The sequence below is a fragment of the Manacus vitellinus genome, unplaced genomic scaffold (genome assembly GCF_001715985.3).
Source record: "Manacus vitellinus isolate BGI_N305 unplaced genomic scaffold, ASM171598v3 scaffold_0_pilon, whole genome shotgun sequence".
Taxonomy (NCBI): domain Eukaryota; kingdom Metazoa; phylum Chordata; class Aves; order Passeriformes; family Pipridae; genus Manacus; species Manacus vitellinus.
The window spans coordinates 24,719,364-24,744,945 of record NW_021938789.1 but is presented as its reverse complement, the minus strand read 5'-3'; the positions used below and the strand labels follow the sequence as shown (position 1 = coordinate 24,744,945).

The 25,582-nt window shown below is 41.3% G+C and overlaps 1 protein-coding gene across 3 annotated transcripts in view; it reads left to right on the top strand.

Annotated features, from left to right (window-relative positions):
• The first annotated feature begins 1,919 nt into the window (after positions 1-1,919).
• MTUS1 (microtubule associated scaffold protein 1) overlaps positions 1,920-25,582 on the top strand; it is a 128,773-nt gene continuing 105,110 nt past the window's right edge. For 2 of the 3 annotated variants that reach the window (XM_018069558.2, XM_018069550.2), the window contains exon 1: positions 1,920-1,996. The gene's annotated coding sequence lies outside the window, so the exon portion shown is untranslated. Of the gene's footprint in view, positions 1,997-3,226; positions 3,293-25,582 lie in introns of all 3 variants that reach the window. The other variant, XM_018069552.2, reaches the window with a different exon arrangement.

Genomic DNA, 25,582 nt, shown 5'->3' with positions numbered 1-25,582 from the left:
AAGCCCATAGAGACAGGCAAGATTGCTTTTCGTAGATGGGAATAAAATATTTTGTTTGTTACTATTAAGCTAACCACAATAAAAATAAATAGTTCTCTTTCATGTGGTGATGGAACAAAGCAACCATGCTGTATTCCTTTTTTAATTACTAGGTTGAAAGAATCACTGTCTTCCTGGCATGTTTAATTCTGAATCATATTCATCACATATATAAATAGCCAGCAACTGTATATAGTACAGAAGGGTGGACAGGAAGGTTAGGGAATTAGCTTGATGTCAAGAAAGCATTTCCTGTGGAGTCACCAAATCTGTCCTGGATACAGACTCTTACATTGGCTCACAGGGAGCCTGAAGCCTGCTGTGTCCTCGTGTACCAGACATGCCAGGTGAGCATCTCCAACTTTACTGGCATTTGGAAGTTTCTCCTCCTCAGACATCACATAGGCATAACTTACTTTTTGGGGCTTTGTAATGATTAGTAAAAGATCCTTCCTCTCTGCCTTGTGTTACAGGCAGTGTACACTTTAGTGCCAAAGCCCCAGCAGCTACTCCAGGGGGTCAGGGAGACTACTTTCTCCATCGAAATCTGAGCGGACAAATCTTGGAGGGAAGCATTGACTCTACTACCACTAAAAACCAGGACGTTGAGCATAAAGAAGTGGCTGCAAATAATACCATGGACAGGGTGCTAAAAGGCAGAGTTAAAGTTGCGGCCAGTCACGACTAAACTCACACATTTTTTATGTGGTTTGCATAATTCACATAAACACAAAGATTAGCACAAGTCTGGCATTGAACTGCTTAGGCCATCAGGAAAACTAAGCTAGAGTCTCCTGGGACTTTTGTAGTAACGCGGACATTGCCTTAGCACTGCTGCGTGCCGCTTCACAGACCCACGGCAGCTCTCAGCTGACTTCACAGAATCACAGAGGTTGGAAGAGACCTTTAAGATCAACCATCAACCCAGCACTGCCATCGCAACCCCTAAACTACTAAGCAATAACACCCAGCACCAGATCCAGAGAACTCTCAAACACCTCCAGGGATGGTGAGTACACCACCGCCCTGCGCATTGTAACAGAATGCAGGAACTTCTCAGGAACAAGCGAATTTTCCATGCTCCCTCGTTCGGCACAGCGGCAGTGGACACACACGACAGGCAGCCGCCTCGCACAGCAGCCCGGGGCGGGAGGAGCACATCCCGCCCGCGCTGGCCAGGGCCCTGCCGGGGAATGCTGCCGGCCGGCCCGGCCGCTGCCCCGGGCGGGTGATTGAACCCCGGCTGTGCAGCACCGGGGCATCCCACGGTCCCGCACTCCGCCCGTGAAGCCACACGCGGTTTAGGAATTAAAACGAGGGTGGGCAGGTTTGTTGTCGCCGTCGGCTGCAGTTTGAACCAGCGCACCTTGCCCGGCTTGGAGCAAGGTCACGGCCTGCCCGACCGGCCGCGGGGGGGCCTGCGCCCCCCGCCCCCGACAGCCCCAGGAGGGGCGGCGCCGCGTCCCGGGCGCCGCGGCCGGACTTCATCCTCCACCCGCGCGGCTATTTTTAAGGCTTATCCTGGCTGGACGCTGTTCCCGCACGGTCAGGACTCTACCTGCGCGTCCCGCGCCGGCCGCCCCCCCCCCGCCACAGACGCACGGCCCGCGAGGGACGCCCGCCCGCGCCAGGTGAGCGGAGCGGGGTGCGGGACCCGCGGGGGCAGGTGCGCCGGGGCGCGCGGGCGGGACCGGGACGGACGGCCCCGAGGGGACGCGGGCCGCCGGAGGGAGGCAACCTGGGCGGAGGAGCCGCGCACTGCCGCCCGACGGCGCTTGGCGAGGGATAAGCGGCGGCGGGTGCGGCGGGCGCTGCCGGGGCCTCCGCGAGCGGAGGGGGGCAGGTGAGCCGGGCGCGGAGAGCGACGCGGCGCATTTTTCTCCAGCGGAGCCGAGCTACAAGTGACGGGCGGCGTGTGTGCGTCGGTGTAAGTGCGGGCTTCTTGTCCTGCAGAAATGTGAGTGTCGTCCCGCCCCCCTCATTCCCCCTCGCTCTCTCAGTGAGGGCTTCATCGGGGCGGTCGGATAAACGGGGCGCGTGAGAACGGAGGCAGGTGGCTGAGAGCTGCCCGAGCGCCGAGGGTGCCGGCGGAGGAAGTGGGTCACTGCCGCGCTCCGTCCTGCTCCAGCTTATTTCCTTCTTTGCTCTTCGGCTGGCCCGCCCGCCCGCGCTCCCGTGTGCTGCGAGGTGGCCGGCGGAGCCGCGGCCTCGGGCGCAGCGCAGGTGAGGCTGCAGCGGGGCCCGCCCGAGGGGCCTCTGCCCCGGGCTGGGGAGGTTCCGAACTTCCAGGGGCCCAAGCTGTGTGTTAAGAGTTTTCGATATTGAGCGATATGGAAATCGTATGTTGCTGGGGTAGCTTTTTTATCTAGATGAACGCTGACACCGTGGTTGAAATCTGCTACAGCTTGCTGTCTTGCACCCCAAGTGCTTTGGTCCTGCACTAGGAGTACAAACACTCCTGAGACTTTTTTTTAGGAGTATCTTTACTGCTTGCTCCTCCGCTCGCTGCTATTTATACCACGCAAGGTTGGCAAGGAGGGGAGAGCCAGAGTTTAAAACGACATGGAGCTTAAACTTGATACCATTGTTCCAAGGCCAAGGCAAGACTGCAAATATTTAAAATAAAACAAAAAAATCCAGCAAACAACTCTGTGAAAACACCTTACACGTGCTTTTCTACTGTATGATCAAAGCAGAGAACTGAGCATCCCCTTCTCATGAGGGGTACGTAGGTTTTTGCTTCAGATGTGGCTCTGACAGTCTGACACGGGGTCTGAGCCTCTGCTTTGGCTTTATGTTTTGTTTGAGTTATGCTTGTGATGTGATGGGCAGTACAGCTGGTTAAACCCCACACCAGGGGGTTATCTGAAAGATGAAGTCTCACACTGCGACAGATGCATGACTTTCACTTAGGCAGGTAAAATAAATTGTTATTGGTCATTGCTAATAGGTCTAAGAGTAGCTATATGTAAAATATTGTTAACACTAAGTCTAATTAATTGAGTGATACCTACACTGTTGAATACATATTGACGGCTAATAATTTTTTTCTTTCTTTTTCTAAATGAACTCAGTACACAGTAATATTTCTCTCTCTGAAGTGAGGAGGGGTAAGGTGTTCATTTAATGAAACTTATTTTATTTTGGAGATACAAAAGCTTTAACGTTCATTATTTATCTCACTAAGATTTTCAGAGTGGATGGTGGTGTCTAATGTGATGGATCTCCCTAGCTGGATTGCTGGATAAGGCAGGTATTAAAAGTTGTTTATTTCTTGTGACGTGCACTGTGCGCTGGTGGAACTGCAGCACCGCATTGTAGCGGCTGGCTTAAGTGACTCCAGATCAGCCACTGGGTTAACTTAGTTCTCCTAGTGCTCATTATTGTGAGTGAGCAATAGGTTGCATTTGAGCTCTGTTTTTATGTAGTGTAATTGTACATGTGGTAACAAGACTGTATTTAAAATTCATAGAGTCACTTTTAAAATATTGCAGATTTCTGGCTGAGATCAGTCTGCTTCAGAATTGTGGCTAAAACAATGATAATAATCTGATAACTTTAAGCTAAAACTTTACTTAATATAATTTTCCATCCAGGATAAACATGATTCTGTATGTCAAGATTCTGTAACTTGAAAATATTCAAACAAATGTTAAACTTTTAGTAGCTGGCCCGTTAAAATGGGTTTCATGATCTTTTTGAGAAATTATGATTCAGTAGATAGGAAGCCTTACTGTCGGATTCATAACTACCCCTGATTCTCATGTGGTTTACTCAGTCTTACAGCTGAAATCAGTATCTAAGAATTGGCTAACTGCAAAAATGCAATGTCAAGGCTTTGACAAAGTCAAGATTTGACAGAGTAATGACACAGTAAATGCATTTGGGGCTCCTGTTTCTAACTCTTGCATTTTGTGGCTGCAAAATTTGTCTGCAACCACGTATAGAAGAAGTGGATTTCTTTTTTAGAAAAAGCCAAAAATGCCAACTATAAGTAGACTTTTTTATAGTCTTGTAGGACCTAGTATTGGACTGAGATCTAACATGTCAGATAGCTAATGATGTCAACAATCTAGCAAAATAATTACTTAGACTAGTATAATAGAAACTGTGGAATGCAGATTAGCCAGCTGATAGTGTGGGACTGATTTTTTTGTATCTAAAAAATAAAAATATACATACTTTTTATACATGTATAAACATATATATTATATGTAAATTGTGGTATATTACATATTTGTATATGATGCTAAAGATTGCCACTGCCATATTTTAATTGATGTTGAGAGATAATTATGTGAGCAGAAGTAGCATGTGTGGTGTGATCCAACAGAAGCTGCTGAAGTGATTACGTGTCCCAAGTCCCTATATGTTTAAGTAATTTTGTTCTAATAATTTGATTTCATGATGTATGCTGATTTCTTGTTTAATTGGGAAAATCAAGCCTTTTTGAAGTTGCCTTTATCCCATGAATTCAGAGGATTACCTGCAAGTTTGTGGAATGCTCAGTCTATGCAGTAGTTTGGAGTTAAAGCTGGACAAGTTAATGCTCTTTATTCTGCTTTACTTGATTTCATGTGGGAAGGGAAACAAGAGTTAGTGCTTCTTCAGTGTTTGTGGTGTGGAATTGGCTGTTGCAGTTTGTTTTAAGCAAACATTACAGTGAAAATGATAACAGCCTACTTCTGTTTAGGGGAGTACTTGCACCGTGAAGTTTATTCCTTTTCTTAATTCATGTATGAAGATGTTTTTAGACTCAGTAGTTGCTCTAATAGAGGCATGGGAAGAGTTGTTTTCTGCATTCCTATTTTTTGTTGTTGCAGAGATTATTCCATGGAGTACATTTGCTATACGTAGGTATGCTTTATTACTTGAAGAAAAAAATCAGTGCTGGTTGGTAATTTTATTTGTTCTTCAAGTGACAAAATAGTATTAATTATGAGTCTTAGTTTTCTACTACGTGGGCTTTTTTTTAGCACCAAAAACTTATGTCAGGAGTCTTCAGTGGAAAGTTTCCTTTTTCCCATTCCTAATACCTATATTAACTTCAGTTTTATTTCATTGACTTTTCCTTCCTTTGGCTGAATTGCATTAATCCGTAATGATTCTGGCCCTTTTCTGCTTAAGTTAACCTCAAAGTGCTTTGATTAGTACTCTGTTCAGTTTTTGCATCAGGAAAAACTGAAACTGCTGTTTGTGGATTACTGTGATGTGATTTGTGCATCACCCACTTGTATTGACTCCTCAGTCTCTGTTCTCATTCCTCTTTAGGAGGTTCCCTTATGTCTGTCATTTTGTTTGCCTTTATCTTAGAATTTATTTTAGCTCTTCCGACTTTGCTAAGTTGCCAGTGTGTTCTTAGCAATCTTCAAATATTTAAAGATTTCACAACTATTTTTCTTTTTGCGATCTTAAATAATATTTAAAAAATAGAAACTAGGTAATTTTTGCATTTAATATAAATGTGGATTTATTGGGTGCAATATGGAAATTAGGAAAATGCAGGGAAAATGAAACTAGTGTACTCAAGGCACTGGGAGTCGAGATGTAACTTACTTTGGGTTTTGATGAACTGGTCCTACTGCAGACCCCGCTGAATGTGTGTGCAGTGGTCGTCTGTCTGCTCGGAGTGACAGTGGTCATCCGCTGTACAGCGAACTCCCAGAGGTGGGTGAAACAATCAGAGTGTGTGTAGTGTAGCACTTTATTCTAAGGCTGGTATTCCTAGTATTTCTAATACGTTTTCCTGGATAGTCTATACTATGTCTAACAGGAAGAAATAGGAAAACCTGCCTTCCAGAGTCAGTTTCCCTGCTGTGTTTGCTCTATTCGTGTCAGGGAAGAAAGTAGACAAGTCTTTTTCAAGCAAAAACAGAGCCATTGAAGGAGGAATTGTCATTACTATGAAAAATATGATTGTAGCTATGTTAAGTAACTGTTTTTTCCCCTGATTTCCTGTCAATGTATGAGGTCCCTATAGTGTGTTCTGGACTTGTTGGTTTAGTTTGATGGCATTAGCTGACAGCAGTGAGGTCTAGATGGAGTGATCTGTGAAATGGTACTCATTTTTTCTTTGTGAGATCAGCTCCAAACCTATGCAACTGGCCAGAAAAGAAATTTCATCAGTGTGCTCCTGAATGAGTGTGATTGTACTTTTGGATGAGTGTGTTACAGACTGCTGCTTCTATCCATTCATCTCCTGTTGGAGTTGTAGCTGAGGCTGCTGGAGAGAGGTGCTGACTTATCATGTCTCTAGTGTTGCATTGCAGCAGACTGAATAATCTTGACCGAAGAATTTTAAGAATAGGAAGATTTTACTGCACCATCATTCCAGGAGGGTTTGGGAACTAAGGATCTGTATGCCATTGGGCAGTATGAGCACATTGTGGTAAAGAGTATGACCTGGTGGAAAACTGCCCTCAAACAAAAAAGACTATAAACTTGTCCATCAGCTAAGGTTTGTGTGCCCCTTCTCCTAATTAACATGATGCTGTGGTGGCTTATGCATAGTACACATCTTGTCAATGCCTAGTCTACAAGAGTCATCAGTTCTTGGAAAAAGTCTGAGTTACTTGCTCTTAGGATCTGATTTAAGTGTTTTAGTGGTAGTGAAATATTTCTTTGGCTGTGATTACTAGAGATATTTGAAATACTAGTTGACTTTAAAAGGAAAGTCAGGAAGTGCTTGCATAATACTTTCCTCAAGTTGGTATTTTTCTTTGTAATTCTGTAAATTAAAGCATTTTTTTAATTTGGCTGGGAAGTACCTTTGGAGGTCACTCTTTCCAACTTCCAAATGGAAGTAGGACTTATGCCTGTGCTAGATCAGGTCAGTCATGGCAGGGTCCAACTGAGTCTTGCAAATCTCTGTGGAGTCTTGCAAATCTTCTGTAACCTGCTTTGGATGCGAATAACTTTGTTCAGAGAAATAACTTGAACTGGGATGGCTGATGAGCCGTTTTCAGAATTATAGGCAAAGGATGTTACTTAAGTCAATTGGCAGTTGTACCTGGTTTTGGTACTGAATTCCTTCAGATTAAACAGAGACCTTCAAGGAAATTGGTCTAAAGTAAGCTGTTAGTGGCCTTACCTCTGAAATTACACCAATCAGATGGTTTATTCTGTCACTCTGCAGGGCCCTAACTCTTTATTGCAGCTCTGAGTTGCAAGACTGTAGTTCTGCCTGTAGGTGCTGGGCAGTTCTTTGAATGTTGGCTCCTCTGTAAGAAATTCTCACGCGCTTCCCTTTGAGCCTGTCATTTCATCCAGTTGAAGTTTTGCTGTCCTTAGAATTGCTTTCAGCTTGGGGAGAAAGAAATAATCTCCAAGTTTTCTGGGAGAAATTAGCAGGAAACTTGATGGTTTTAGTGGTATATTGGTAAACGGTGAAAAATTAGAAGACTGCTTTGTGGATATAAGTACAATTAGTTTGATAAATAATTATCCTGCAGAGAAGTGGCGTATGTACAGTATGTAAAACTGGCAGTCTGTCTGTGTCTTTGCAAACTTTATCTAGAGTTTCTAGAGTTCTGGTAACCTGTATGAGGCAGTGATCAATATGGCTTTCAGTCTGTGAAGCAAAAGGTGGTTGTTACTTGTAAACTGGGTGGCCAGTTTTAGAGAAGTATAAAGGATCGTTTGATGGGAAGTTGTCAAAATATATTTTCTACTTTGGATTGGTTTGTTGGTTATTTTCCTCTCCTGCTTATTTTATTGGTTTTGGTGTATTTCTGTGTTATTTAGTCTCACTTTTCTGTAGCAGCAGTATTACATACTGGTGGTTTTCTCATGTTTGTCTTGGCCCTTAAGTGGCTCGATTAAAAAGACAACTTATGGCAAACTCATTCACCATGATCATTTGGAAGTAAGTGGGGTAGGTGTTCATTTTGGGAGATGCTGATCGATAAACAAAATCAATATGCAGTATGTATCCCAACATTAGGATTATTTATATCAATGTTAATTCACCATGGAAATTATGAATCAACATAAAACTTTCTGTAGTAGTATCAGGATGCTTATCCTCTTGAATCTTTGTGATGTTCTTCTGGGAAAAACTGAAGAATAACTTGAAATTTGGTTTAAAATGCTTCTAACACAGCTTTTAATGAGTCCTCTTCTATCATTTAAATCAGTATATAACTTTTTCAGAAACTGGAGAATTAAATGTGATAAAATATGAACTGTTGCATCTGGATTTGTCTGAAAGCTGACTTGTGTCAGGTGTAGGAGCTGACAATTAAACACACTAAAGCTCAAATAAACCCAAAACCCCGTAAGGAGGGCGAAGGACCAGTTGTTTGAACAACTAATTCTTGCAGCAAGGTGTATGCAGTATTAGGGTTTTCACTCTGTGGAATGTGAAAACAAACTTCTGTTAATGATCTTCTATCTTAATGCCTGGGAGTATGCATTATGCACAGCATTGGACTGAAATAGTGAGCTTGGTCAGCTGGTCTAAGAAATTTGCACTGAAATTATCCTCTCTTACTGTTTTTTATCTCAGAGATCTAGTCTGGCTCGTTAGACAATCTTCTGCAGAGATTGGACAACTGTGCTCGGAGTGCTTGTGAAAACCTCGTCTGTCTTTAATGCCATGCACGGTTCTCAATGTATGGCTCAGTGCAATTTGCTACAAGCAATTTTGTCCTGGGTTTTTTTGTTGGTTTTTGTTTGTTTGTTTGCTTGTTTTGTAAAAACGCCTGTTGAAACCAGGTGGTCCTTTGTCCATTATTGTATGTGGACTTTGTGATTCCCTCTGAGAGGCTCGACAGCTTTTGGTTTTGTAAAAGTGCTGGTGTTCAGACCAGTACTGAATTACTGTATGTCTCTTTTTTACTCCACTCTCCTTTCGGGTTATTGCTTTGGGAAGAAGAAAAAGAAGAAAAGAGATGCTTGTATTGAACTGCTCTTTTCCACCTTTCTGACATCAGTCATTCAGTCCTGTGTGTACATGATTATTACTATTACTGATTATTATTACTATTACTGATTCCTGGGTGAGGCTTTTAATGGTCTTATGGCTTCTCTGTTGACACTGACTGTCTGAGCAGGTGAAAATTTTTACATTGATGCTGTCTCCACTGTGTCCACCTCGAGTTGAATGACAGCTTACCTTTGATACTGCTGGTTGATGGCTCTGTGGTGCCATTTCTGGATGTACTTGCCTGACAGTTCTTGGCACCATAAGCAGGCTCTGTCTGTTGCAGTGCTCTCTCATCTCATGTGTGCACTGGTTATTGCTTTTCTACCATCATTAGTCAAGGATCTTAAAACCATTACTCTGTGGCTGACTGTTATCTAATCTTGGAAAGCCTATTGGTTGCTGTTCTGCTGTTGCAATGGTACCTAATTGCATGGCTTGTCTGCCGGTTTCCTCTCTGCAAGACGCCCTCCGTGCTGACTTGACTGTTTTATTGCATTGTGGACACCTAGGAGATATCTACAGAATTCGCAGAAATTTGGTGTTTCTTGATGCTAGTACTATCTAAACAACTCCCTGTTTCAGGTATGCTCTCTATCAGATATTTGTAACGGGGCAGCCTATATGGTGCTGTATTGTCTCAGTTATACTTCAGATGTAAGTTTGCAGGAACTAAACTCTGCTGCAGATTTCCATTAAGGAGAATTTTATTTTGTATACTTGATTTACTCCTCATTTAATGATACAAGCCAAACTTACAGAACTTTACTCTTATTCTTTTATCTTTCAAGCAGTGTGGAATATGAACTGTTTTTATTGTCTGTGAAATCTCATCCTTTCCAGGTCTCTATTACCAGTAGCTGCCATCAGCAGCATGAAGGTACTGAAAGAAAATCTGTTGGTATGATTCGTAGTTCATGTGTTATCACATAACATGTGGCTCAGTTTAATGAATTTGTTGCCAGAATTGTCTGTCTGAAAAGTCTTCTTATCCCCCATAGTAGGTTATTTACCATGCACTTTTTTGATGCAGTGAGGGTCATTTTATTCGATGCTGAGTTTCAGGTAATCAAATTTTTTTCAAGTTTGTATCTACAGGTGGATTGCTAGAGTCATTCCTTTGCAAGCTTTCCCTAAATGAAAGGAATTTCTCACAGGTATTTTGGTCTGTTTGTGTCTTTACCTGTCTCTCAGTATGAAAATGTCTCAAAACAACAGGTGTTCCCTGTAGTGCATCTGTGTTTCTTCTGCTTGGTTTCGTTCTCGTAAACAGTTCATAGGACCTCTTCAGGAATGGTTACACTTGAGTATTATGAAACTGAAATGTCTGGGTGTTGTCTCCTGCTGTAGTATTATAATCAACCAGAGCCTTGATGCCAGGAGATTATAATGGTTCTGCAGTCAGCATAGGTTGGTGGCCTTGGGCTGCTGGATGCCTTTAGGTGTTTGCACTCTTAGTATCTGCCTAGAAGGATGGCAGAGGCTTGCCAAGCAGTTAGGAAGCTCACTTACTTGAGCCTGCTTGAATCTGTAGTAGCAGTATGAATGTCCTTGCCCTGCACCAACTCATCTAATGAATAGCTTCTTCTGATACTTATTTGGAGTTGTGCAGAGGACTGCTTCGCCCAAGGATTCTTTGTTCTTTGTAGTTCCTTGATATTCTAATAGTAAGTAGTATAAACCTTGTGAGCTTGGCAGTTTTCTCAGGAGATTATAAAGGCTTTTGGTCATCCACTTCATTATGTATACTGCTCGTGGTAAAACTTTGCTACTACCTTGTTGCACAAACACACAGATCAAGATACCTGAGTAGTTTCTGTATGTGGTTAGGACTCACCATTGCCTTTCTTTCCTCGCCCTGAACCTGTTTGCATTTGTGTGCTGTGGATTTCATGTAATAAAATGTCCTGCAGCTCAGCAAATGGGCTCCGAAGTCAAATACCATAAAGTCAGTCCTCTGTGTCTCAAATTTCTCATAGGTGTCATAATAGTTGCATTGGGCATAACTCATTTTTATTTGTGCATCTCTGCTTTAATAATGCTGCATCTCAACACTTAATAAGTCTGGTTCCAAATTTCACCCAGCTTGAGCTGGTAGTTCATTTAATAGCTTAATTGCAAGGTGATAATTGAATAGCAGCTGTCCGTTTCCTAGATGAGGAGGCTGTATCATTAGACGTTCTGAAGTCTTGCTAAAAGCTGCCTCTCCTGAAAGATGGATTGCAGCTTTAGCTATTACTTTAACAAGAAAGGTATTGAGCATGTTTTTTGTGGTGGTTGTATTGGACTTCCCTGCTTGCCCAGTAGACTATTGGCCAAGTGCTTCAAGCACAAGGCAGTGATGCATGGCGTATTAGCTGGGGTCTCTGGATGTTTCTCAGTGTGTGGCTTTTTCCTGCTGTCCTAGCCTATTGGAGAACACTACTGTAGTTCTTCCCCTCTGTGCCTGGCTGTCTTCATTGCAGTGTCTCCTGTAACTAAATTGTTGGTGTCCCGTAGGTCACAGCACTGTTGTGCCAGTGTGTAAGCTGCAGTGTACACCGATGTGTAGTCACAAACACACATTTGTAAAAAATGCACTTTTTAGACAAAGAAGTACTGTGGAACCTTGAGAGGAGTGACTGTAACGTGTCCAAAACTGAGAAGAGCTGAAGGTGAGGAATTGCAGTGGTTAGAGCAGCCCTTCTAGCAGAACACTTGACATTTCAGTGGTATAGCTTGGCATGTGGGCATGCCTCCAGCTTTACCCTCCTGTGGGGTACCCTGTTGGTAAGGTGTCACCTAAATATAGTAAGCCTGTGCAGCGGGATGTTTTTTCCTCTGCAATGGGCTATTTTCAGTGCAAAGTAAGACGGAAAGCTTTGTCTTCTACAAGGTCACTCCATCACAGGTTTTCAGGTATTTCAAGTTGTTTAGCTTTCTTACTGAAGGCTGTGTAGAAGCTGGGCGATGGACTTTGGGGTAGTATTTCTGTTCTCTAATCTATAATGGAATGCATATAATTGATAAAAGAAGTCTGATTCTGTAGAGGTCATTCCATAGTATCTACACAGGTTATATTTAGTGCTTGTTTCTGTCTGATTGGTGTCAGAGTAAAGCTAGTGTTACAAACTGCTCACTTATTTATAAACGCATAGAGAATGCCAGTTTCCTGTAGAGGGGCAGCCTAGAATTTTGTTCTTAAAAAAAATTGTAGGGAAAAAGGTTTCTAGGAAAAAAAAATTGGTTGCAATGTGTTCTTGATGCCTGTTTTGTTTTGCCAAGCAATGGCTTCATATAAAAGTAGGTTTGTGGTTGTTAAATGTAAGTACAGCTAGATGTGGTAGAGAAGTAAGTTTCTCAGTCTCCAGGATTATTCATGTTCTGCAGGTAGCAGAAGGTGGGTAACAAAACAGTTAAAAAGTGGTGGGCTGGCTCCTTCCCTGCACCTATTTGGATGAACTTTCTACCCCACCCAAAAAAAAAAAATCACAAATACAGTATTCCTGTCTATACCATTTCATATTTACTTGTGAGTGAACAATTACAACAGTGTGCAAAGGGGCAGGTCGTTGGATCTCTTAAATGTTAGTATCCTGTCAGTGTATGTGTTTTGTTTTCTGTTTTTATTTTAGGAAATCTAAAATGAGAAATTAATCTTATTTTCTGCCTCAGAATAACATTGAATAACTGGATAATCATACAACCTCTCAAGAGTAAGTACAGCAACCCTGTGATTTAATTCAGCTTTTAGTTGACTCCTGTTTGTTTTTTAATGTGAGCTCGATGTTGTGGTTTTGGGGTTTTTTTGCACGTTTGGTTGTTTTGGTTTTTTTCTTTTTTTAAGCCCTTGCACTATATTTTTTTTCATTGTCACAGAAATTTGTAAAGTTTGCCTTATTTTGACTTCTAGCTGTCAGTGTAGAAAACTGGTTACTGCTGTTTGGTAGTTGGGTCTTGACATAGAATAACCAAAGCAGAACTTGCCTATGAAGTCTTACAAACTTTTTGACTTTACTAATGCAAAACAGTTGCATTTTTAAACACAAGATGGATCTGTAGCGTCAGAAGGGGAAAATGTCAAATAATGTGCATCTGTCCACACTTGTGAAGTCTGTCATTGAAATAATTTTGAGTACTGTACTATCTTTTCCATGCTCTTCAGCTCCTCCAGAAATCACTCTCAAAAAGAGGCAAAGTGGCCTTTGTACTCAGTGATACTTCCTGGAGAAAAATTTAATCTGTGTGGACTAACGGCTGCCTTTCTACAAAACAGAGACTTTAAGGTTAATGTTTAAATATTTAAATGGATTTGGCATGTTGCCATTGCAGTAGAACAGAATGTGCTTAACCCTGAAACTCAAACTGCTCCCTGGGTAGCCAAAAAAAAAGTTAATCAATAGTGCAGTGATCTGGTAACTTTAAAGATTATAATTTGAGGCTAATTCTGAACAGGGGTATCCGAAAGCAGGACTATCTATCTGATGTTTTCTATTTAGTTGAGGGGAATTTTTATGGGTGGTATTGGATCTTTTTACGGAACTTTTTAGGCTGAATAGTAGCACTCATCTGTGGGTTAAAGTCCAGTATAAACAAGCTGGTGTAGACTCTAGTAAAATATAGTCCTAAAAGATACTGATCAGCATGAAGGAATTTTAAACTTGTTGAAAACTGGGTAACTTTCTAAATGCAGATGACTTTATTTTTAGTTCTCTTTGTTTGGGTTGGAACGCAAGGGTTAGGCAAAGGTTTGATGCGTGTAAAGCTCAAGTTTAATTTGGGAGTCTCAGTGCTAACAACTTGAAATGGAAAAAGTTAAAGAAGAAAGCCAAGAGCAATTGCACTTGATGTTCTTCACATCTCCAGTGCTTTATACCTTAATCCAGAGGATTGGGTTGGCAGTGTCTGGAATAGAGGTGGGAGCTCCAAGGAGCACCCTGGGACTGTGTCTCTAATCCAGTCTGATTCTGACCCTCAGTTTACCAAGAACTTTGCTAAAAGCATCCTGGTCAGTGGAGTGCTTCTGCCTCTTGTGCCAGATGATGCAAACCCAGGTTTTCCGCCGAGTATCCTAAGGATTTTTTGATTTTCTTCACATGCTGCATTGGTAACTGCATGCTCTCTGAAGTTGAGAGAATGAAGCAGTGTACAAGGCATGCTGAAGTAAGCCTGGCTGGACAGGGGAGACAATTTTCTTTTGTCATCTTGCTTTGTTACATGAACCTCATGTTCAAGTTAAAAAAGTATGTGAATTTTTCAGCATGTATAGATGTGAAACGTCATGCTTTAGAACTCTTAATGAAAATAATTGTAAATCCCGTAACTCCAAGTCTATGAAAGAAGTATTTCAGGTTGCAACAGCTTCCCAGACAAACTAGTACTTTGCTTAACTCTGATTAAGTTGTGTGGTATTTGTATTTCAGCGCAGAAGTGAAATTCTCTGGCACAGTGTTAGTTATTTATTTGCTTGAGCTCATGTTTGCATATCCTAAAGAAAACAATGATACTGCAAATAGCCAGCACAGAATTAATGCATCACATACTGTGATGCAATTTATGTGGCCCAAATGGGTGGTACCCAAATAAATGGTTATAAAATCTGTACAGTTGCCTCCTGTCGGCAACATGACTGCTACAGCTCTAAAGCTGGTATGAAATACTTACTCTTTTATATCATCTGTGTCAGTAGATGGATTCAAAATTTTATGGTAATTTAATGTATTCAGTGATCTGCTTATAAATGAAAAAAATCTTCTACTTAAGTAGGGTCATTTCATGAAGGGAGGACAGACAGACTGCTTTTGCTTGACCAGCCTCTTCCTGCTGGTGGTTCAGAGGTAAAGGGAAGATAAAACCAAAGAAAAGTTTACTTTTCAGTGCTTTTTACATGGATAATAAAAGGATAATCTGTGTTTCATCTGAGAAATAAGACATTAAGTACCTTGGCTAGAAGGAGCTTTTAAGATGAAAGTTTAAAATCTTTATGAAGAATAAGGCTCTTTTCTACTCCTTGCGTGTTAAATTACATGCAGGAGAACAATGTGTTCAGACTGTCAGCTCAACTCTCAGGAGCTTACAGTGATCTGTGCCTGGTGCTGCCATGTGCAGTCAGCTTGCTCCCACAGCACTCTTTAGCATCCTTAGTCCAGGGAAAATACTCTAGCAGTCAAAGTGGTAGGCAAGCACTTTGAACAATCTGTTCAGGGAAGCATGCAGATTTAATCAGTTTATGAAATCTGAATATCTTCAAACAGAAGATAAATTTGCATCTGTTCTGTTCTGAAGGGGAGAGGAGAAGGAGGGAAGGTGGTTGGTAATCACATATTTTCCAGAGAGGTATTTGGGGCTGTATTTAAATGGAGTGAAAGCCTCTTAATCTCCATGAGGGAGATTATGAGCAAAATGGGGAGTAGTGAAGTAGAGACATTAGTTCACTGTTAGTGACTAACGTTAGTACTGACTAACGTTAAAGAGCAGCTTTTCAGACATCCCTAAGGTCATGACCAATGACCCAGGAGGGTCAGGTAGTGATGAGGTGATGGCAGGCTTGGCACAGCAGGGCAGGAATGGCCAGTGCATGCAAACTTCAGCTGCTGGTGTTTTTATTTTGAGGGTGCTGGTAGCACATGTTTGTTAGATGGCTCTGTGGTTAATGTATCCTGCCTTGTCCTATGCACCAGATGAGCAACAGCAGGGTTTATCACCCAGTGATTCTGAATGCAGAATGCCTGTAGTCCTGAGGGTGAATTTCTTCAAACTGAGTATCCTCCTAGTCAATGGATACATACTTATTGCTTTAGTTCCTTCTGATTTCTGTGTGTTTGTTTGTAGGTTTGGGGGGGGTTGCTGGTTTTTGTTTGTTTTGTTTTTTGGTTTTTTTTTTTTCTGAGAGATCATAGAATCATGGAATGGCCTGGGTTGGGAGGGATCTTAAAGGTCATCTAGTTCCAACCCCCCTACCACAGGCAGGGATACCTTCCGTTAGACCAGGTTGCTCAAAACCCCATCCAACCTGGTCTTGAACAATTCCAAGGATGGGGCATCCATGGCTTCTCTGGGCAACCTGTTCCAGTGCCTCACCACCCTCACAGTAAAGAATTTCTTCCTAATATTTAATCTAAACCTACTCTCAATCTGTAATCATTCCCCCTTGTCCTGTTACTACATGTTCTTGTAAATAGTCTCCATCTTTCTGGTAGGCTCCCTTCAGGTAATGAAGGGCTGCAGTTCGGTCACCCTGAAGCCTTTTCTTTTCCAGGCTGAATAATCACAGTTCTCTTAGCCTTGATGATTATAGCCTGCAGATAGCTATGATGGCTTGATGATTATGGCCTGCAGATAGCAGTTCCTATTCTGCAGGTGCTCAGCTCTCTGCTTTTCTCTTAAGTTTCTGGTGCAGTGTTTTTCTAATGGTAAGCACAGTGAACAGGGAGCCAGTATTTAAGGCCTTGAGATAGGATTTCAGTGACAAACTGCGCAGTGCCAAGGTCTTGGCTCTTCCAGTATCGTGTTCTTCCACTGATAACTCTATGGAGTTGTTGTATGCTGTGTGTCAGATGGAGTTCGAAGCCTATTGCCATCCACTTAAATTTTGCAGGGCAGAAAGAAACTTGGATTTGCCAAAATTGTTTGTTTGATACCTTAGAAGAACTTTATTGCTACAAATATGTAGAGGTTGTCATCTAGGAGCATGAGATAGCTGAAAGGGTTGTTTCCTCTTCTGAGAGCAATCATGTTATTCACGTACCATCTGTCGGTAAATGATGTCTTGGTAGTGTAAAAGTTGTCACATATTTCTGTCGGAAAAAAGAATGAGTTGATACTCTATGCCTTCTTTTAAGGATGATGCATTATGAATTCTCATTTATAATTAGAGATAACTGCGTAATTTCTTGTAATACTTCTGTATCCCAACTGGATGCACATTATGCATTGAATACCTTAGATTCACAACTTCTTTTTTTCCTGAAATATTAGAGTTGGTTTTAAAAAAAAAATCTTTAATTTTTGATCTTTTTAAGAGATTTCAAGTTGGTTTCATTTCTTATAGCTTGAATACCCGGTCATTGAATTAAGTAAATTAAATGAATGCAGAGAAAGTTCTCTTTCTTGTTCAAAAAAAGAAATTATTCTGAAATGTTTAACTGTTCAAATCTAAGTTTGTGTACCCAAAGGTAGTGGTTTCTCCGTGTTTAAAACAGTGTCAGTGAGCAGATACCATTCAAATGGCTTAATTTAAATGATGAACATGCTTCAGTGAAGTTTAATATAGCTATGATAATTTCACATTTAAATTGACTTTGTTAAAATGTATTTGTTTATATTTATTGCAATTCTTTTATACCCTGAGGAAAAAATATTTTCAGAGGGTTAAAGGAATGTTAACACTGTTTCACATAACTAGCGTATTCTAGCTTTCCCTTTTTTTTTCTTCCCACTTTTCCCGTAATGCTGAATTAATTTAGAAGCCTACAGTAAGTAGGTGTAACAGCAAATTATACTCTTCTAGGTTAATTCTATAATGTGGTTAAATTAAATGAGTAAAGGAAAGTTTCTGGTTCAGTTTTTGGAGGCACAATATTCATCTTTTCTTGCCTGTAGCAGACAGGAGTTAAGAGACTGCGGTTTATGTCACATAGAAAAGGTGAGGGAGAACTGTTAGTTCCATAGGGCATGATGTGTTGCAATATGACTTTTCCAAACAATTATTTCCTCAGGCTGTCTGAATGTAGGCTAAGATTAAATTTGGCCAAGCTACTCTGCAGACTTTTCAATATAAAACTCTCTTCTAGGATAGCTGTTTGTGGTAATTTGTGATGCACAAGTGAGGGACAGTGATGGTGGGGAAAACCATTCTCAGTGACCTGGAACACAGGGGCAATGTTTTGCCATCCCAGTGCCTGTGCTCTCTGAACATCCAGCTCCTTGTGGAGCCCTGTGCAGGCAGCACAGGTGGCACTGGGCTGCAGTAATTTGTGGGCACGGCAACTGCTGTGCAGTAAGTTTGTTGCCTGACTCTGTATTAGAACTGTGGTAGCCCACAGATTTAAGAAAATAGCAGTTTGTGTTTTTAAAGTCTTATGCGTTCCTCAGTTACAGAAGGGGTAGTTGGTTAAGTCCATCCTTCTTTTACTTCAGACCTGGCCTGGCAAACCTTTTGTTTCTGTTGTTGAACAGAGGCTTTGTCCCTCACTGTGAAAAAGGTCTGGAGCGTTACAGAAAATACCTCTTTGCAAATATCATTTGTCAAATCTGTGGAGTCCTTGTCAAACCTGCTCTCTGGACGTGTTGCTAGCATGCAGGGAGCTTTTGATGCAGTGCTGGCAGAGACTCTAAGGAAAATTCCTCAGCCTGAGCCTGTTATTGCTGTGTGGCTGAACTGATCTTTGAAAGTTGAAATCTCGTGAGACAACTCTCTATAGTCTGGCTTCTCTGTTTTTGTTTTGTTTTATTTTTTTCCCTTAATATCTCACTGATTGCTTGTGCTCTGATGTATGCCACCGAGGAGAGCTTTTGCTGACTAGTCTGACTCAGCTTCGACTTGTTTCTTTTAAAAGCCTTGTGCTTTGGCTGTAGTAAGTAGTTTGTGGTGTGTGTCTTTCCACCATGTCCTAGTGTAAGCTGCCGTTGAACTCCACATAACTATCCCCGTTTATTACTCCAAGTTGTTGATACCATAAATACAGAAGCATACTGTTATATGTGGTGCTTACGGTTTATTCTTGGCTACTTAGAGGATAAGACTATTTGTATTTTCTAAAGCTGTTTGCTTAAATGTGGTTCAAAGTAAAACTGTTAGTTGCAAAAATTACATCGAAGGTGCTAATATTTGTGAGGGATGTTTGGTGACTTATATCAAATGATAAGCATGTACTGTCATTGACTTGGTGTTCCTTGGTGTTTTAAGTTTTACAGCTAAAACAGAAGCATTAGTGGCTTTCACAGTTAATGCTAAAAACATGCCAGGCTGGGAGACAAATGACAAAAAAAACCCCTTCAAGTAGTTTCCATATGTTGCTGACACATTATTTTCTGGGAGGCTGGTTGATGTGTTGGCAAAACTAGTATAATATGCCACTTTCTAATAAAAGTTAAGAATAATCAAGTTCCAGTTCTTGAAATGGAGAGTTGGGGATGATAATGGGCCTCTGCTTAGTGGGTTTTTTGGTATTCTCAATATTTGAAGTGATCTTTTGCATGCCTTTGCGTGCTAAGGCATTGCTTTTCTGTCTGTTGCTACCTTTGGCTAAACTAAAATACTAAAACTGGGAGCTGCCAGTATTTGATTTCTAAATTAAAAGGAAAGCTCAATCAAAGTTTTAGAGGTGATAAAGGAAATGTAATTTTCTTCTCTTTATGGAAGGGGGGGAAACCTATACCTAGAATAGGAAAAAAAAAAAAGAGGAAATTAATATTGCAAAATATATTTAAGCAAATACAGTTACTGACTTGAATGCATTATTAATTTATTATAAATACTTCATCTGTAAGCAGGATTAATTTAACCTTCAAACAAGCATCCAGTGCTCAAGGATAGGGTTCAACATCAGGGGCAAGTAAATCAGTGATTGTAAAAACAACATAGTTCAAGTAATAGTGTGGCTGCCTCTTGCTACCATTCTCCCTTGGTGATTCAGGGACTTGGGGCAAGCAAACAAGTAGCCACAGCTTCACCTTACTTTTAGCTCTACTGTGATCATTACAGGGAGAAAAGTAAAAAAAGAAAATAGTATGCAGAAGGAAAGTCTGGATGCAGTAGTCAGACCTGCATATGGGTCTCTGTTAGATAAAAGTAGTAATTATTTCTAAAGAAACCCCAGAAGCAGCTTTTGAAGGATTGGAGTGCAGTTATAGGAAATTTTTTATACTGTTTCTTAGGTTATCTAACAACCGTTTAAGAATAGTATCTATTTCCAACATCCCGCATTCTAACCCTGAAATGGTAGAAGAAGAATTAGTTTTAGGCCTATATTTCTAAACCTCGCATCTTCACCTGTGGTTTTCTGTTATCACGGAATAGGACTGATAACAGTGCCTTCCCAAAAAGCTTAAGACTTTTTTAAATAAAATGTCTTTATCTTATTGACACTGAAAGGTGAGGAGTGCGTGGAAGGAAGCATGTGCAAGTGAGAAAGAGTGTCTAATAAACAGTAAGAGTGGAGGCTGATGGTCGATGTCAGGTGTCCTGCCCAGCCAGGCAGGTTTCGCCCATAGCATAGTGGGCTAACATCTCCAGGCAGGTCTGGAAAAGTTCATTAAGCTGAATCTGCCTAAACGTTGAACAGAATTGCTGTGGGATCTGACCTACACCCCTGTCTTTGAGTGAGCACAGATACATTTTTCAAACTGAAAAGGGGAAACCATTCTCACAGCTGACTAATGTGCCGCATTTCATTATTCTCCTAAACTGATCCTTTCTGCAGCAGATGGAGTGGAGTGCAGGCTGTGGAGACAGCAGTGGGGGCCGCTGTCTTTCCCATTCTATGATCTGAGGGAGCATGGGATCTGAAATGATTGAATAGTTGCTGGCCAGGAATGGGCTTTGATCCGTGGGGGGATGAGACTGTGACAACACATTCATGTGCTTCAAAAGCAGATGTGCCCACCTGTGTCTTGCAAGTGAGGCTTCCTAACTTTCAGCTTTCAACTTGACTCTCTGATTTACCTGTGAGGGTTTAGTTAGTGAAAACAGGTGATTTGTGTTTGCATCAGTACAGTGAGTGAGTTTTGTTCTGTGTAAGAAGCTGCTGTTGCCACTCAAACACTTAACCAATAAACCAAGAAAGTAGTGACTGGTATTTCTCTGTATATATTCTTTCTAAATAAGCGTGACAGTACTGGCATCTTGTTTCTTTCTGAATATGGTAGGGTATTAAGCAGAAAGTAATCTTGTGACTCTCATGCATCTCTTAATATTCCCACCTCCCCCAAGTCAGTAATCTAAAAGCCATCTTTGCTGTTCTGCTCTGAATGGGGACTCTTATTCAGATACCCTTTTTCAGGAGGGGTCTGTATTTTTCTTCCCATGTTGACTAAAACTTGTGTTTTTTCCCAGGCATCTAGGAATGTGTGAACTTGAGCAGAAAATGTGGCAGCCTGCAGTCAGGAGGGTCTGGTATTGGGGTGTCCCTCTGTCCTGATGATGATATAATCCTTGTGGTTGTTGCTGTTCAAGTGAATGTGCAATTGTGATTGCTGCAGCTGCATCTCCTTAGTTGTTGAATCTGCTTAGGTGGTTCCTCTTGTGCTGGAGAAGCTGTCAGCTTTCCTGGACCTCAGCTGGCTCTGTGCATCTTGGCAAAGAGGTAGGATGTCATTCCAGGGCTGTCAAAATCTTGTGGCTCATGTAATATGAGATGCATGAAACTTGGCAGCCTCAATTTGACAGAGGTCTGGTGGTGAGACCACAAGAATGTTCTCTAAGTTGCTATTTGTTTTTCCCTTCCATGCTTAGTATTTTGAATGTATTGACCTTCTGGGTACATGAAAGATGAATCTGTCCAGGCCATGGGGTGAGGCTGTGCAAATGTGCACTCATGTTGCTTTCATTCAGCACAGCCTGACTTAGGCTGTGTTATTGCATCGTTTAATTCAGAATAAAATCAATTTATCTGTGGTTGGTTTGGGATCCAAATTATTTGTTGATGTGCATATGTATTTGATGTTGAAAGCTCAACAGGGATCTTAGTAAATATATTTTGTGTTATTTAAAGAGTGAGTATTTTATGGTTAATTATTAGAATGGTATTTTCTCCTTGTAGACTATAAATGAGTTACACTTTATATCAAAGAGTAACAGAGATAGGCATCTGATCATCAAGTTAACCTAACAGTAGCTCCAATGTGTTATTGCACTGAATCTGTGGCTGTGATAAGACTTGTGATTTCTTTGTGGTTTTTATAATTTTTTTTTCTGTTGTGTGATCATATGAGGAAACAAACAGGTACCTGACATAAAAATAAACCTGAATACTGAGGTTTATTGCATTTTATATCTGCATGTGGAATCTAATGCTGAGCAGGCTTGTTGAAGTAAGCACGGTGGGATAGTGCTGTATCTTGCATCCAGTCCATTCCATGCAAAATAACTGATCCGTGGGATAGGATGAAAATGTAAAAATTGGCTACTAAGCTGGTGCACTGAGACTGGAGTTGAACCAAAGGCACTGATGGCAGCAGTGGTTCCTGTGTTAATAAAGATTAGTCTGCTTATACTGAAACGTGCTCTCCAGCTTGTTGGTGTGTGAATGCCAGTTTATTCTCAGTGTGTAAGGCTTTTTCAGTGGAGTCTCTGGGGAATTTCTCAAGTATATTGGAGATAGAAAGCATTGTCATACAGTATCCCAAATGCTGCTTCTCTGCTATAGCACATGCTTGGCTTGGGTTTGCTTTGTATTATCCCCAGTATGTGAAATGGCAGTTTCTTTAGAGTACCTGGAATTACAGGTTTGTATACCTAAATATTTCTTAGGAATGAATGTAGCTTGTCCACAGTACTTAAATTTGTTAGTTGCCAACTTTACCATTTGAATGGTGGATGGGAATAATTGAAAACCCCAAATTCTCAATACTGATATGCAAACTTGGAATTCAGGGACATGATCAGGAGAAACACGTACTGGTTTTGGTGCAACTAAAACAGAGGCAGGTGGTGAAGTGGTAGGACTTAACCTGTGGAAACTGGGAGCTTAAGCAGATGGTTGCTCTTGCTTCTGCCATGGGTAGGAAGAGGAAGATGGTGTGCAACAATTCAGGAGACTTTAGTACAGTTTAATATTACAAAAACAGTTGCTTCTGCTACCTTTCACACCTGCCATTCTCCATATTACAGTGATTTGTGAAGAAAATAGGAGTCAAAGGCCTCAGTCCAGCACCTTCTATTGATGTGGAAGGCTTGTTTATCTGACACACAACTTGATTTTTAGACTGATATGTATGCCTCAGTAGAGGTTGTTTACCTGTCCTGGGATCACTTGAGAATACATATTTTTCTCCTTTCTGCTTTTAAAAAAAACTCTGGAGGTGGTCTCTAATTTTTCTTAAAAGCCCTTATCAGTGGTCAGAATTTAAGTATTCTGAACATCTGAACAATTTTAAATCTAACCACCAAATACTGCTTTGCAACCCTGAAGGCTTTGCTGTAGTTGGACTTTCCAGAGGACTGAACCAAATGGTTTCCAGGTGCCAGTCCCTTACACGTTGCTTCTTGTGAGGCAATTTCCTTTGGAGAAAGTTCCTAATGCAGCATTAATTGCTTGCAGTTGACATTTGTGAGCAGTATACTACCCTCAAGTGACTTGTGAAAATGCCTCTGGTATGTTTAACTTGGTGCAGAGAAAGGAGAACCCCAGTGGTGGATTTGAAGGGAAAGCATCAAGATAGAAACAGACTCGTCCTCCAGGAAGTTCAGTTAACTTTTATGAGGTACCTGACCAATGTTTTTTGTTTGTTGTTTTTTTTTTTTTCTGACAATGTTTCTTCCTCGTTCCCGAACACCCCCCCACGTATGCAATGTGCAGTCCACATACATGGCCTACTGTGAGAATTGTTTTCCTGCTTCTTTAAGCTTAAATGCAGAAGTTTCTTATCCGTGTCCCAAATTAACATCAATGGTATGAAGTTTCTTAAGTATGCTTATTTGTGTAGGAGCTTTCCACCCACATTGCAGAGTGGTGAAATACTTGAGGTATGACAGTGGTTCAGACTTGCCTCTGATACAAATAGTTCTATGTCTGTGCTGTTGAGTGACTGTTTGACCCAGCAGTCAAATGGCTGCCATTTGGTGTTGGTATTTAGCAGAACTGAATGATGAAGGTGTGTGACCAACATAAATTCAGAAATAATATTCTGTCTCCATTGCCCTCTTAATGATGTATACATATTATGTCTTTGGAGGGACAGCCTTGAAAGCACAGCTTTCAAGGGATGCTTTACATCCTGGTGCTCTCTACAGTTTTGAGCCAGGGAAGCTTTGAGTTTTGATTCTAAGAGTATAAAGGCATCATTTAACTTGAATCTTTATATTTCCTGTCTCTGTGCAGAATCTGTAGAAGTTGCAGTCAAACTTTTCTCTGACTTTTTAAGATATTACTAATGAAAAGCCCCTTTATCTCTGTGTTTTCCCAATTATTTTCTGCTGCATATTTACATGCCTTAAACATGCTTTAGCCCAATAAATACTATTTTGTAGGTTGCTGCTAACAAGACTGGGTGTCTGGTTGAAAAATGACTACTTGAAGTACCTGATCAGAGTGATGACCTTTAAATGATCATGATGCTGTCACTCCGTGTATGCAATCTCCCTCCATCAGTGAAATCAAAGCCAAAAGGGTTAAATGTGAAGTGAGCTGTATTGCAGACTGGGTAGTTTATACACGGCAGCAAGTCCTAGAGACTGCAGAGAAGCAATCTATGAGTACAAGTGAATCACCTGACTGAGGGTATTGTATGGCAGAAGTTAATGTGTGATCAGTCCTTGCAAAAAAGGCAAAGGTGACCCGCTCGAAAAAAACAGCTAGAGGAAGAAAAAGGGCATCTTTTGCCTGTTAATCATGAGGCCCTGTTAGGTTGTTAGTCAAGTGTTATGATTTAATTTATTAGAAAACCAGAGGTCTGCTTTTTCACTTGGTAGCACAGAGACAGTACTGTGCCAGTGTGTGTAATGTCCTGTAGCTGTGTGTGTCTCATCTCAAGGGAAGGCTGCAGCAGAAGCTGAAGCTCACCAGGGAACAGCAAGTATGGATGTGGCACTGGGTGTGTAACTCTTGTGTCACTACCTGTGGCATTTATTTTGATCATTCCTGAGTTGAAATCAAAGCTAATGTTCCCATATAACATAGAACTGTAGTTCCAATGTCTGCAATGATGTGGTGTATATAAGCTTCGCTCTTGTGGGAAGCTGTCAAGTCAGCTATATAGTCAAATGGAGAGAACTATTTGAGAGGTTTGCATTTGAAATTGAAACACCCCTCAGCTCTCTAATTAAAGCTTTGCTGTAGAGCTTTAGCTGTACTGTAAAATAAAATGTGGTCTATAATAAGCACCATTTGGATTTGATGCCTGACATTAAGCAAGTTGATTCAAGGAAAAATACTAAAATAATGAATTTGTACCACTTGAGCTTTAAGGAAGATATTTACAATTCTGTGCTAGACTACAGTGTTGTTGTGGGATGCCAGAGGGACTGACAGGATGACTTCTGTACCGGAGCTCTGAGTTCTGCTGTTGCCCTGCAGGTACAGGGCCCTCCTCCCCAGGAGTGCTGCTGCTCAGGGCTCAAGTGGAACCCCTTCCCCAGAGCCAAGGGGAAACTGCAGGGAGTGGCTGGCAGCCTGCAGGTCTGGATCTCTCTCAAGAGATCCCTTGAGTGAGACTAATAAACTTGCCCTGGCAGCCTTTCAAGTGCCCGAGTTGCCCTTCTCTCCAATCTTTCTCCCATCAGGACCTGGTGGAATTTCAGCCCTCGTGGGGCTGCAAGCAGTGTGTCGTCAGCCATGTTAAGTGGCAAGGGGAGCTGGTGCTTTCCAGAGAGCACTGACTGCAGCCTGCTACCCGATAGTGTTGCATAAATCAAGCTTTTTTTTTTTTTTTTTGCTTTTTTCTTTTTTTTTCCTTTTTCTGACAATGTTTCTTCCTCGTTCC